The sequence below is a fragment of the Neofelis nebulosa genome, chromosome 8 (assembly GCF_028018385.1).
Source record: "Neofelis nebulosa isolate mNeoNeb1 chromosome 8, mNeoNeb1.pri, whole genome shotgun sequence".
Taxonomy (NCBI): Eukaryota; Metazoa; Chordata; class Mammalia; order Carnivora; family Felidae; genus Neofelis; species Neofelis nebulosa.
Window position 1 is genome coordinate 48457688 of NC_080789.1, and position 13124 is coordinate 48470811.

Consider the following 13124-nt stretch of genomic DNA (forward strand, 5'->3'; position numbering starts at 1 on the left):
CATCACAAAATCGAGGAAAAAAGGCCCATGATATTTATATTAACTCCCTGACGCACATAGCTTTTCTGTCCTACATACTTTGGCTACATTTTTTTATGATACCCTCATGTGATAACAGTTTGATAATATGCCATCTATTAAGAGGATAAGGATATTTTGATCTTTCCCCGAAAATGGTAGGTCAAAAAAAAAAAAAACCAACAACACTTTTTTTGTAATTTTTTTTAAGTTTCTTCGAGTTTCAGAACTTGCTATTTGTCAAAATTATGTGACTTTTTAGGATCATGGTCAAGTTTGGAAAAACCTCTCTTTTTTAAAAAAGATTTTATTTTTAAGTAACCTCCCAACATGGGGCCCAAACTCACAACCCAGAGATCAAGAGTCGCATGCTCTACCAACTGAACCAGCCAAGTGCCCCAGAGAAGCCTCTATTATGTTTCTTTCCTGGGGCGCCTGGGTGGCTCAGTCAGTGAAGCCTCCGACTTCAGCTCAGGTCATGATCTCGGGGTTCATGGGTTTGAGCCCCTCATCGGGCTCTGTGCTGACAGCTTAGAGCCTGGAGCCTGCTTCAAATTCTGTGTCTCTGTCTCTATCTGCCCCTCCCCCTCTCTCAAAACATAAATACTTAAAATAATTTTTTAAAAAGTTTCTTTCCTAAATGAGCTGTAAGCCCTGGAAGGATGTACCACGACTAGCTTCTGACTCCACACATTTCAAACTCACTCTTCTCCCATGCTATCCTCATCGTTTGGTTGCTGAGTGTCATGGGACATGTTCTTAGTGAGCTGCCTATATATGACCATGTGATAGGTGATTGGCCAGGAGGATTGAGAATATTCCAGGACAGTGAATCAGCTTCCCCTTAGCCCGCTCTCCAAAATGCCCATAGCCACTCCAATGCCACTTGATGGGGGGGGGGGGGGGGGGGCGGGGAGCATAAGGGAGGGACAACTAGAGTAAAAAGAGAGAGCAGCCTTACATTTTAACAGATTGTTGTTAAAATATTCACTTTTGCAACATTTACAAAAACACACAAGCATGTGAATAGATTGCAAGGGTCCCCTCAGGACTCAGAAAGGGCCACAGCAGTGAGCCATTCAGAAATGAAAGCTTCATTAGCTTTGCTCTAAATTCACCTCTGTTAGTGAGAGACTCTGAGCAGGTGACATAGACACCAAAAACACTTAGTTGGCATTCACAAAATTATTTTTGGGGGGGTGCCTGGGTGGCTCAGTTGGTTGAGCTTTGGACTCTTGGTTTCAGCCCAAGTCATGATCTCTCAGTTTATGAGTTCAAGCCCTGCGTCGGGCTCTGCCCTGGCAATGCAGAGCCTGCTTAGCATTCTCTCTCTCTCTTCCTCAAAAATAAACATTAAAAAAATGAATTTTTAAAAAAATGTTTATTTATTTATTTTGAGAGATGGAACATGTACATGCATGTGAGTTGGGGAGGGACAGAGAGAGAGAGAGAGAGAGAGAGAGAGAGAGAGAATCCTCAGCAGGGCCATGTTCAGTGCAGAGCCCCCCCACCTGGGACTGGAACCCACAAACCGTGAGATCATGACTCGAACCAAAATCAAGAGTCCGACGCTTAACGGACTGAATCATCCAGGCACCCCTCAATAAATTATTATTAATTAAAGACTCATGGTGAATTCCCTGTGGTCTTTTTTTTTTTTTTTAATGTTTTATTTATTTTGGGGAGAGGGGCAGAGAGAGAGGAACAGAGGATCTGAAGTGGGCTCTGCGCTGATAGCAGTGAACCTAATGTGCGGGCTTGAACTCATGAACCACAAGATCATGACCTGACTGTCAACTGACAGAGCCACCCAGGTGCCTCTCACTGCAATCTTTGATGGCAGGGATCCTTGGCTCTATTCAGACAGCCAGGCCAAATGATTGAATGCCGGGAAGGTAGCACTTCCCCAGGAAGGTTTCTCTTAAAACAGAAGTTGCCTACATCAGAGACCTCTCCTAAAATACCCCATTTATTGGTCTTCCGCCACCCTTGCATACCTCCTGTAGGCAGTGAGTGGTAATGGGCTGTGCGGGGTTGGTTGGAATCAGTGAAGATTTAAATCCGTGCATGTTTGGCTGTGATTTGCATCTTCCCTTGCTCGGTCTCTCGGTGAGGGGAGTCCCTTGTGCCTGCCAGATGTCCCTGATTAGAACACGAGTCTCCCAGCCTTGTAATTATTTACCTGTCCGGCTCCCTTAGAAAAATGAGCTGTGCTGAGGCAGAGCCCTGTCTTATTTATATGCCTAGCACACAGCCCAGCACACAGAAGGCATTTAATCCATGTTGCGAGATGAATGCACGATTGCCCATCCAGGAATGTAGGGAAAGAAAAAAAAGCATTCCATCAGTTTCTTTATTTTTATCTCAAATTCCCAAGGGCCGGTAAGTTAATACTTTGTTCAATTCAGTCAGTAATGTAACGCTTGACCCTGAACGACTGAAGAATATTTCTGTTTTTCAGGTCGCTTGCAGAAAGCACAAGCTAGTTTACACAAATAATTTTTGCCCTTGGATAGAAAGCATTCACAAAATAAAGGAGAAATAACACACAATATGCGGTTTTCATTCTGGTTACTCTGCACCAAAATATGGAACAGAATCTCTTTCTTATTTTTGAGAAGGACAAGAGAGCTGCTTGTCTAGAAGCACTGTTCCCTTCATCAATAAATAAAAGGTCCTTGTGTTTGCAAGGATTTCACATGATGTCCAAAAAAAAAAAAAAGGCGTGTAAAGTTTTCCATCGCAAGCGTGCTCACCAGATTTGTGTGAACCACCTAATTACAGAGGATTCGGAGGGATGAACAACACTTCTGTGCAGTGCTAACAGAAAGGTCCAGGATGTCCGGGGGGCTCCTCTTTCCTGTCTATCTTTCACAGATCCAAAAGCAACAGTGAAATTCACAATGATGTTTGAATTACAGCTGAGAATTTGACACTTACTTCAAAGGGACTAACAATCTCTGACATCAAGCTAAATTAACAGCAGAGAATATATTTTTTTCCTGTATTGAAATTATTAACAGTGTTGGAAAAAAGCGACTTAAACCCGTCATAAACTTTCTAGGGCTCTTCAATAAACCCTGGATTAACAGAAGAGCCTACTTAACTCCAAAGATTTCAAAGGATTTAAACAATATAAATATTTTTATAAAAAATTAAAGTCTAAGGACGCCTGTGTGGCTCAGTCAGTTAAGCATCTGACTTTGGCTCGGGTCATGATCTCACAGTTCATGAGTTCGAGCCCTGTGTCTGGTTCTGTGCTGACAGCTCAGAGCCTGGAGCCTGCTTCAGATTGTGTCTCCCTCTTTCTCTCTGCCCCTCCCCCACTCACACTCCGTTCTGCCTCTCTCTCAAAAATAAACATTAAAAAAAATTTTTTTTAAATTAAAGTCTTGACAAATCCTGAAAGTAGTAAATGAAAATTAACCGGACATTTGGAAAATATGTATATTTATCAAATATCTATGTAAGGCAAGAAGAGCATTAGTTTCATTAATGAAGGAGTAACAGGCTGGTAAATGGAATAAAATAGAATTTTATTACATAAAAGTTAATCTCTGTTAAAATAATAATAATAAAAGTCAATCTATGTGGCTTCAGGTGAAAGCCCTCTAGCCAACTGCCCTATTTTTTTTTTAATGTTTTATTTATTTTTGAGAAAGAGACAGAGTGCATGCAGGGGAGGGGCAGAGAGAGAGGGAGGCACAGAATCTGAAGCAGATCCAGGCTCTGAGCTGTCAACAAAGAGCCTGACGCAGGGCTCAAACCCACAAACTGTGAGATCATGACCTGAGCTGAAGCTGGACGCTTAACCAACTGAGCCATCCAGGTGACCCAACTGCCCTATTTTTAAGGGTAATTATGAATGATAATGAAAGTTTTTGCCTAATTCCACTCAGCTATCCCTCTGTACACTGGTCTACTAGTATGTGAAAATGCAACATCAGCCTCATTATTGGGCTTTGCTAAAATAAGTTAGCTTTTTTTTTAAGTTTATTTATTTATTTTGAGAGAGAGAGAGAGAAAATGAGCAGGGAGGGGCGGGGGGGGGGGAGGGGAGACAGAGGATCTGAAGCAGGCTCTGTGCTAAGAGATCGTGACCTGAGGCCAAGTCGGATGCTTACCCGACTGAGCCACCCAGGTGCCCCTAAAATAACTTAGCTTTTATCAGTTGTTAATACCTTTAGTTTGACTGGCATTTGAGCTAGCAAGGTTGTGAAGGCAAGAACTCTGAGTGGATAGGTGGGCTGCAGAGGTCAAGAAAGGTGAACATATAAAATGGTATCCAAAGCATGGTTAAAAAAAAAAATCGATGAGCGGCTCAGTCGCTTAAGCCTCTGACTTTGGCTCAGGTTATGATCTCGGGGTTCACGAGTTAGAGCCCCACGTTAGGCTCTGTGCTAACAATTCAGAGCCTGGATCCTGCTTCGGATTTTGTGTCTCCCTCTCTCTCTGCCTCTCCCCGTCCCCACTCTCTTCCTCTCCCTCTATCTCTTTCTTTCTCTCAAAATAAATAAATAAATAAATAAATATTAAAAAACATTTTAAATAAAAAAAAAAATCAACTGTCTCTGGGAGATAGATATTCTTTCTCTGGGTAGGACTTGTACAATGAGCTCGTAGCCTGGGCTGTGGTCAGCTCACCCAAGTCATGCCATGCCAGCTGAAAGGTTTTTTTTCAGGCGATGACCTTCTCTGGGCCCGTGTTCTCTTCTCTCCCTGTGATGTTAGGTAGTGGTCAAGCCCACGGGCTCTGCAGCCAGATTTACAATTCAGGTGTATGACCTTGGACAAGGTACATTTTTGTTTAGGCACGGCTGCTCCATTAAAATGTAACTTCCATGAGGGTGAGGGCTTCCTGTCGTTCACAGCCATGGAAGAGGTCCCAGTGCATAGTAAGTGCTCAACACTTATTAATGGAATGAGTGAAGTACTGAACCTCGCTGGGCCTAGTCTTCTCGTTTGTAAAATGAGGATAATAGGAGCACTCAATATGATATGTACACAGATAATGTATATGTAGGTAGCAACCAGGGTCAAAATGCAGGCACGGGGCTTAGCCCTCCACTGGGTCCTCTATGTTCTTCCTGCTCAGGGAGAAAGTGGCTTCAGGATGTGCAGCTGCTGACAAAGGGACAGATGAGACAACTGCAGGTGGGTCCTGTTATGCGTTATTCGATCATGTTTACTTGGAAGTTCACTCTGCTCTTTCAAGAAAGAGATTCAGTGGTACAGATGTCCTTACACTCTTATTTTTGTTTTCACGGGCCAGCCACTTATTTTAACCAGATGAAAATGACTCCAATAAAATGTGATTGAAGGAAGGGCACATTTTCAGTTACATGTTGGAGCTCCCATTTTCATTCCACTTCCACAACTTGAGTGGGAAAATATTTTTAGAAGTCAGTATGCTCAGTTACAGAGTAAGTGTATAAACAAACTGGTATCTTTCCTGCAGATGGCTGTGTTTGGTTGGAAAAAAAAATAATGAAAATATTTTTGCAATAGCAAAATTAAATATTAAACACCAATGAATAAACTTAACAAGAAATATGAGGGCTTATATGAAGAATCCTCTACAATTTTACTCATACACATAAAAGAAAATAAATAAATGAAGAGACACAGTTCACTTACAGATGAGAAGATTCATTATTATAAAGGCATCAATTCCAAATTAATTTAGAAATGTAATGTGAAATTTTGCATGGTATTTTTCTTAGACTTATTCAAAATAACTTTTTTTTTAAGTTTTTTTGTTTGTTTGTTTGTTTGTTTGTTTGAGAGGAGGTGGCAGAGAGAGAGAATCCCAAGCAGGCTCTGCACCATTAGCACAGAGCCCGTATGGGGCTCCAACTCATGAGCTGCAAGATCATGACCTGAGCTGAAATCAAGATCTGGATGTTTAACCGACTGAGCCACCCAGGTGTCCCCAAAATAACTTTAAACCTCAACTTTTTAGTCTACACTTATGAGAATAACCAATATGATTTAGAAAAACAGGAGAATATGGTTAAGGAAGGAATTGACCTGTCAACTATTTAACAAAACATAAAGGTATAATACTGAAAGTATAATACCTAAGACTGCTAGTCATGACCCCCTCAATTTATTTCACGGCCTACTAAGAATTGTGAACTGCAGTTTGAAAAACAGTGGCTTATAGATATAAAAAATAGACCATTTGGTTAAATATATGTCAGTATGGTCATGCAGAATATATGCAGCTCTTAAACATAATGTGGTAGAACTGTGTGTTAGCATGAAAGATGTTGGCAATATATAGGTAACTAAAAAACTTGCTAGAATTACCCCATCTTGAAAGAACAACATCAAAAATATATGTGTAGGGGCGCCTGGGTGGCGCAGTCGGTTAAGCGTCCGACTTCAGCCAGGTCACGATCTCTTGGTCCGTGAGTTTGAGCCCCGCGTCAGGCTCTGGGCTGATGGCTCGGAGCCTGGAGCCTGTTTCCGATTCTGTGTCTCCCTCTCTCTCTGCCCCTCCCCCGTTCATGCTCTGTCTCTCTCTGTCCCAAAAATAAATAAAAAACGTTGAAAAAAAAATTAAAAAAAAAATATATGTGTATACAAGCAGAGAAAAAAAAATATATGGACAGATAAATGCCAATATATTAACAAAGGTTATAGTTCATTTATCTTTAGCTTAAACCTCATTTCTAATTTTTTGCTATTATAAGTAATACTATGATTACTACCTTTATGAAAAAAAAAAACATTTTCCAAATTTCAGATGAACCTTAGGATAGGTTCATAGAAGTAGAATTACCTTAATAAACATTTTTTAGGCTACATCCCAAAATTATTTTCTAAAAGTTGTAGCAACTTTCATTCCTACTTAAAAGGTATGAATGGCCACTTTCTTATACTCTGACTCATTAGAAATCTCATTTTAAAAAATGAATAATTATAAATTTAAAAAAAATATTTGCTCTCCTGATAGGTTGTTTTTCACTATTGTTTTAATTTGTCTTTTCTTTCCAGTGAGGTTGAACACTTTTCCATATGTTAGTCATTTGTATTTCCTCTTCTGTGTATTGTTGCAAATGCTTTCTGCCTGGACCCTTTCCTTCTGAGTGATAATGAACATTAACACAATGAAGGTTACCACGATGCAAATTTTTTCACTGCTAAAGAATTTATTATTACATAATTTCATATCAAAACTCAGAGTCAAAAATTTTCTTCCACCTAAGGCCCCATCTAATCATAAAATGAAGAAAAATTTGAAGATATCCAAGGAACTATATGCCCTACAAATTTATTATAACCATTCATTGCCAAAGACATTTTTCATCTACGCTTGATACTTCAAATATAATGACTTTTAAATTTCCTTTCCTCCTCCCTCTAAAAGTGCCCCAAAAAGTAATTTTAATTAATATGTTGGGACATTAAGAAATTTTATTTATAAAAAAATTGTTAAAAAATGGGGCGCCTGGCTGGCTCAGTCGGATAAGCGTCCGACTTCAGCTCAGGTCATGATCTCGCGGTTTGTGAATTTGAGCCCCATGTCGGGCTCTGTGTTGACAGCTCAGAGCCTGGAGCCTGCTTCGGATTCTGTGTCTCCCTCATTCTCTGCCCCTCCCCTGCTCATGCTCTGTGTTTCTCTATCTCAAAAATAAATAAAACATTTTTTAAAAATTTTTTTAAAAAAAGAAATTTTATTTAGATAGCATCAAATTATCTTGTGAACAACACTGAATAAATAAAATTATTTAGAAAAAGTTGTGTCCAGCAGATCTAAAAAAGTAAAATAAGCTTACTGGGCTGGAACTAATTCTTGGTCTATTTTCAGCAATCAACAGAGCTATCATGGAACATTCAGGACATACTTATAGTGCCAGAGTGAAGACAGTCATTATTTTATTTTCACGAGTCAAGTATTTAATAGGTAAAAATTTAGTGTTTTTCAAACCGTGAGTGGGTTAGGAAATCAGTTACGTGGGTCAGACTGGATTTTCTTTTTCTTTAATGAAATAGAATGGAAGGGAAGAGAAAAAAAAAAACAAAAACAAGAGTCTCACATGTCATAAAGGTAAGTATTACTTCATGTAACGTCCCAAGTCACTATGTCAAATGCATCCCTACTATGGGTTATGGTCAAATAAGTTTAAAAGCACAGGACTTCAGGGGTGCCTGGGTGGCTCAGTCAGTTGAGTGTCCAACTTTGGCTCAGGTCATGATCCCATGGTTCATGGGTTTGAACCCCACGTCGGACTCTATGCTGACAGCTCAAAGGCTGGAGCCTGCTTCGGGTGCTGTCTCCCTTTCTCACTGCCCCTTCCCTGCTCGTGTTCTGTCTCTCAAAAATGAATAAACATTAAAACAAAACAAAACAAAACATAGGACCTCAGATAATATCCAGTGTTCTCATTTTTTTTAAATAGTGGGGTTTTTTTGTTTTTTGATAGCTTTTTTAAAATGTTTATTTATTTATTTTGAGAGAGAGAGATAGAGAGTGAACAGGGGAGGGGCAGAGACAGAGGGAGAGAGAATCCCAAGCAGGCTCTGCACTGTCAGAAGGGAGCCCAATGTAGGGCTTGAACTCACTCACCATGAGATCATGACCTGAGCCGAAATCAAGAGTCAGATGCTTAACCAACTGAGCCACCCAGGCACCTCTAAAAAAATTGCTAATTAACTCCATCCTTACTCCAACAATTGCTCTCCACTAACATTAGCCTTTAATGACATATTTGTTTTAAAGAGGATTATTCATTTACTGCTACCATCTGCGATGCATTGTTCTAGGCACTGAGGATACAGTATAGTAAACTGAGATCCCTATTGTCACAGAGCTCCTATAGAACAGGAAGACAGGTGATGTATAGTGTCAGATGATTCTATGAGCACCATGAAAAGCAGGAGGGTAAAGAGGGCAAGTGACTCAGGTACAGTCTCAGAAAGGATGTTGCAAGAAGGCATCACTGAGAAGGTGACATTGGAGCAGAGTTCAATGTTTAACTTTTTTTTATGTTTATTTATTTTTGAGAGAGAGAGAGAGAGATGATTGTCTGAGGCAGGCTCTGTGCTGATGGCAAGAGAGCCCGAAGAAGGGCTCGAACCCATGAAACATGAGATCATGACCTGAGCCGAAGTTGGATGCTCAACTGACTGAGCCACCCACGGGCCCCAACATTTAACTTTTTAATAGCATTTTAAATGTTATTTTAAATCCAAATGAACATCTTAACAAATAATAAAACAATTGCTGAGACTTAAGGTATGTAAACTACTTAATTCCCTATTATGATATTTCATTTTTTGTTCATATCTATATATTTTAATATTTACTTATTTTTGGAAGAGCACAAGTGGGGGAGGGGCAGAGAGAGGGAGACAGAAAATCCGAAGCGGGCTCTGTGCCGACAGGCTAACAGCAGCTAGCCCAAGCCCGATGCGGGGCTCAAACTCACAAACCTCAATATCATGCCCTGAGCCTAAGTCAGACACTCAACTGACTGAGCCACCCAGGTGCCCCTCATTTATATTTTTAATCATTTGCTCAGCAGATGTTCATTTTGCACCTGCCAAAGGCTGGCCTCTGTATTGGGCCCTGGGGATGGAACTGGGAAAAAGATAAACTTAATTCCTGCTCTCAAAAGTGCCCAGTCTACTGGGATATTCAAAATTAGGAAATAGGCAAAGATAATCACAATGTGGTAAGTATGTGATGAGGGCGTGCAGGCTGCAATTCCCTTCTTAGGGGATCAGGGAAGGCTTCCTGGAGGAGTGATGAACCAGCTGAGGTATAAAGCGTGAAATAAAATTATTGTAATTTCCAAATTGTTGGAGGCTCACCCTGATTTAAAATCAGAGTTGAGGGGCAGCTGGGTGGCTCAGTCGGTTGGGCATCCGACTTCGGCTCAGGTCATGATCTCACGGTTTGTGAGTTCGAGCCCCGCGTCGGGCTCTGTGCTGACAGCTTAGAGCCTGGAGCCTGCTTCAGCTTCTGTGTCTCCCTCTCTTGCTCTGCTCCTCCCCCATTCATGCTGTCTGTCTCTCTGTCAAGAATAAATAAAACGTTAAAAAAAATTTTTTTTTAAAAAGCAGAGTTGAGACGTTAGGCATTTCCGTGGTGTTTAACGAGAAACTTTGCATTGTGACAGAAGTGCTTGTAACTTCACACTGCACTGGGTTAGTCACTACCCTCTGTTTGAGAACATACAGAAGAAGGTTAGAGAATGTTTACACACCTGTTCCCATAAAACTTAAATCCATAATGATTCTTTATCTTGTGATGGTAAAGTTAAGTTTCTCTTTGTGTACTAAGAAGGGCAAAGAGTGTTCCTGCAATACTGAGAGGTATGTTTTTGTAGGTGAGCTATTGATTCGTAACCTGGAAAGGGCCCCGTGTCTGTCCTGCGGAACTGTATTCTATGTTACAATGTTGCAGAGAATTGTGTTTCTTCACTGGAGGTTGCAAACTGTTTGTCACAGGAGGTTAAACTAGTTCACAAACCTTGCGATAATTAACCAGTTAAGACCTCACTGATGCTGTTATAATGAACTCAACCAGTAAAAAAGGCTGTTGGTTTTCTTGGCGTAAGGAAAATATCTGAAGTTTTTTCCTCCTTCCATAGATTATGCAAATAAAAATAAGTGAGACTAACCCAGTTAATTTGAAGCACAACCCCAAACCTCATTCTGACAAGGCAGCACGCAGGTGGAATGAGGAGTCCAGTGTTCCAGATCAAGGGAACTGAATACAGGAAGGGCTGAAGGCCCGCACAGGCAAGTTCGTTTCAGAAAATGAAAGTGGTTTAGATGTGGAGCTTCTGGGTGAAGATGGAAGACTGAACAGATGTGTGTGATTTCCCTCCCTAAGCCAAACTTAATCTGCGATTGCAATACCCTCCCAAAATGGCATTTCTAACCACCACGACCTAAGTTTTAGCCAAAGAGTTTATTGCTCTCTAGAATACTATATTTTATCCATTTATTTGCTGCTCCCTCTCATTAGAAAGTAAGTAGCTCATAGAGAGCAGGCCTTTTGTCTATTTTGCTTGTTAACACCCCCAATTAAGAATGGGAGACTAAAAACTGTTCAAGAATGAGGCTTATTCATTTTGATCTTCACTCTAGGACCAGGGCAATATGGATAGATAACTTGCTGACTCTTCCTCCCCATCCTCTATCCCCTTTTAGCATTTCTGAATATTTCCCTTTGGACTGACCAGATATTTCCCCCAAGAAGAACCTTACAATCTCCTACCTGGAGGATAAACCCTGGAAAGCTATCAGATTCTGGGAGCTGAGTAGGGGAGAGAGGTCTGGGAGTTTCTGCATTTAAAGTATTTTTTAAATCAACTTTTCCATATTGGTTTGTAGACTTACAGGAGCAGATCTATGTCCAAACTGGCTCCGCTCAAGAAATAGAAGCAAGAAGCTGATTATCTGTCCTATGACTTCCCATTTTATGCTTTAAAGTTCTGCCGGCTTTCTTCAACAGTCTCTCTTTGGTCCCATTTGTTAATTCAAACGTTAAGAGGTGTCTGTTCACTTACCTTAAGTCTTTCACATAATTTTTGTGGATCTCTGATCTGAGACTTCCTCACTCTTTCTTCCTTATCCTTCTATCCCCCAATGAGTCACACCTTCTCTTATTTATTTCCTTTACACAAAGCAAGCAGCCTCATATGGGACTGAAGCTGCATATATTTCTGATCAAGAAGGATGAGGTGGAAGGAAAGGGAAGCAAGGGAACTGACTGGAAGGCCAGAAGCCCCATAACACAGTATATTCAGGATGTTTATGGAAAGTGCTTGGATTTCCTTAACCACATGTATATAAAGATTCCAGCTGAATTTACATGAACTTGATAAACTTCATTTTTCCATGAAGTCACATTGGAAAGAAAAATGGTCTTCAAAATGAAGTCTTTCTTTGCTAACCCTTCTATTAATTCTTCCGATTCCAGGCTACCATGTGCAAATGAGCTGCAAAGACAGGATCACCATTTAGATGGCATTTATCAATGAGGACCCTGAAACTCTCACATAAATGATGTCACCTTTACCAAACAATAGTGATGCGTTACCTCACACTGGCTTGACTTGCTTTTTTTTCAAATGTGGCAGCCAAAACACAAATTTGCTATTGTAACAATGGGGAAATTGTATTCAGTAGAATTCTTTTTGGGGAGAACACTCCATTTGTTTTGAAGGGATGTCTTGGTAATAAGATCTTTTGGGATTATGAAGCAGAGACTAGCAACCCAAGTATCCATCAATGGATGCATGGATAAATAAAATGTAACATGTACATAGGATGGAATATTATTCAGCCTTAAAAAGGAAGGCAATTCTGACACATGCTATGACATGGATGAACTATGAGAACACTGTGCTAGGTTAAATAAGCCAGTGGCAAAAAGACAAATATTCCATGATTCCACTTGTACAAGGTATCTAGAGTAATCAAATTCATTGAGACAGAAAGTAGAATGAAAGTTGCCAAGGGCTGAGGAGGGGGAAATGAGATGTTTTTAATGGGTAAAGAGTTTCAGTTTTTCAAGACGAAAAGTTCTGGAGATTGGTTGTACAAAAATGTGAATATACTTAACCCTACTGCACTGTAGACTTAAAAATGGTTATGATGGTAAATTTTGTGTTATGTGTATTTTACCACAACTAAAAAATCTTGAAAACCTATAAAAAAAAAAAAAGACCATGAGGTACCATATTTAAAATAATCTAACATTTTAAAAGTTTTCTGATTTAAGTATACTTATGATGGCTTTCTAGCTTACACAGTTATTTTTAGGATAAAAATATATAATACAAATTTTTAAGATGATAGATATTTACATTCTTTTTCTCATAATGTATCCTGTCCCCCTGACACTTTTGTACCCCAGTCCTCCTGACCACTGTCTCACAGCATTCTATTTGGGAATGGCTGGATCAACCCAGTAGCTGAAATTAACAAACTCCCCTAATTTTTGTTGAGTCGCAGAGCCTAAGCCTTGACTTAAGACAAGATAAGTAGGCCACAAATGGATTGATGATTGATTTCCTATATACTTTCTCACTGGCAACCTAGGTCCACAGTGGGCCCAGGAATCTGTGTTTTTTTAATGGCCC